Source organism: Saccopteryx bilineata, chromosome 2 (assembly GCF_036850765.1).
Source record: "Saccopteryx bilineata isolate mSacBil1 chromosome 2, mSacBil1_pri_phased_curated, whole genome shotgun sequence".
Lineage (NCBI taxonomy): Eukaryota > Metazoa > Chordata > Mammalia > Chiroptera > Emballonuridae > Saccopteryx > Saccopteryx bilineata.
Window position 1 is genome coordinate 175720520 of NC_089491.1, and position 2319 is coordinate 175722838.

Genomic DNA, 2319 nt, shown 5'->3' on the forward strand with positions numbered 1-2319 from the left:
AGAAACATCAACTCATAGTTGTGTCACCTTAGTTGTTCATTGATTGCTTTCTCAAGTGTGCCTTGACATGGTGGTGGTGGTGGGTGTTCCAGCCGAGCCTGTAACCCCTTCCTTAAGCAGCGACCTTGGACTTCAAGTCAGCAACCTTTGGGCTCAAGTCAGCGACCATGGGGTCATGTCTACGATCCCATGCTTAAACCAGCAACCCCATGCTCAACTTGGTGTGACCGTCACTCAAGCCTGTCCTCAAGCTGGCAACTTTGGGGTTTCGAACCTGGGTCCTCAGCAACCCAGGCCAACACTCAGGTGTGATAATGTATTTTTAATCAGATGGCCAGCAATCTGAGCAGGCAGTGGGCTTGTAAAGCCAGTAGACGTGGCCATCATCACAGCCGCCTTGCCCATGCAAGTTCGCATTGGATTCGGACAGTCAGTAAAGAAACAACGAACCCAAAAGCTGATGGGCCATCATCTTTAATCCTAGCTTGCACCTGGCAGGCAAGTAAAAACACACACTGAGCTCCAAAACCCACTCACATTCAGTGCTCGCAAAGCTACTGACTTACCCGAGTTTCCTAGAATCAAAGGTCTCTAGCTCACCAGACTTATTCACCTCTGTTCCCCATCTCCTTCCTTCTCCCTGCACAAACTCTGCACAAACTGGCTTCTCCCTCAGCACTCCACCATCTTGGCTGCCTCTCTCCTCTCCTCCATGTGGCTTTTCTTTGCTCTCTCCTCTAATGCTAATCTCAGGAACTAAGAGCAAGCTCCCGTTCTGCCCCCATTTTATAGTATAGAAATCAAAACCTTTAATCCGCCTGACCTGTGGTGGTGCAGTGGATCAAGCTTTGACCTGGAACTCTGAGGTCGCCGGTTCAAAACCCTGGGCTTGCCCAGTCAAGGCATATATGGGAGTTGATGCTTCCTGCTCCTCCCCCCTTCTCTCTCTCTCTCTCTCTCTCTCTCTCTCCCCCCTCTAAAATGAATAAATAAATAAATAAAAATTTAAAACAAAAAACAAAAAAAACCCCTTTAATCCAATATACAAAATAGGGAAGTTTCTAATACAAAGTTACTTATCTGGGGCATGATGGGATTGCACCACCCACATCAAAAAGGGCAGGAAAGGCTTAGTCCTAAAACCAAGCCCTAGGCTACAAGGATCCTGCCTACCCACAGCCCGCCCCAACACACATTAATATCACCTGGACGACAGGCTTCCATGTGGGCAGCACCATCTTTAACAAAATGAGCATAATATATTTTATCTGCCTAACAGGGCTTCAGACCCAAAGTCCACCTTAACATTCCTTTTCAAGCTGGGCCTTTTATAGTGATTTCAGGGTGGTCAGGTAATAGTTAAAATCATAAACTTATGTGATTAGTGTGAAGCCAGTATACATAGCCACCATCACATCCGCCGGGCCCATGCAGGTTCGCATTAGATTCAGTCAGTCGGTAAAGAAACACCAGAGCCAAAAGCTGATGGGCCATCATCTTTAATCCTAGCTTACACCCGGCGGGCAAATAAAAACACACACTGGGCTCCAAAACCCACTCATTCAGTGCTCACAAAGCCACTGACTTATCTGAGTTTCCTAGAATCAAAGATTTCTAGCTCACCAGACTTACTCACTTCTGTTCCCCATCTCCTTCTCCCTGCACAAACTCTGCACAAACTGGCTTCTCCCTCCACACTCCATCATTTTGGCTGCTTCCCCTGGCCTCCTCCACATGGCCTTTTTCTGCTCTCCTCTCTGCTCTCTTCTCTAATGCTAATCTCAGGAACCAAGCGAGAGCAAGCTCACAGTCTGGCCCACTTTGTAGTGCAGAAATCAAAACCTTTAGTCCAATATAGAAAATAAGGAAGTCTCTAATGCAAAGTCGCTTATTTGAGGCATGATGGGATTGCACCACCCCACATCAAAAAGGGTTGAAAAGGCTTAGTCCTAAAACCAAGCCCCAAGCTACAAGGATCCTGCCTGCCCACAGCCCACCCCCAACACACATTAATATCCCCTGGGCAATGGGCTTCCATGTGGGCAGCACCATCTTTAACAAAGTGAGCATAATATATTTTATCTGCCCAACAATTAGCCAAGCAAGAATGGAGGTAGTAACCTTTCCTCAGGATTGCCTTCAAAGACTTTAAAATATTCCCCTACAGATTGTCCAGTCAGGTTGTTCCATCCTGGAAATCTCTTGATTGATATCAGGACATCTGGTCTACTCCCAGATCCTACGAGTGATTGATTACACCATTTAATTGTGCAAAACAATTTCTTAGCCAAGAATCCTTGGAGAAAAGGCAAAAGCAAA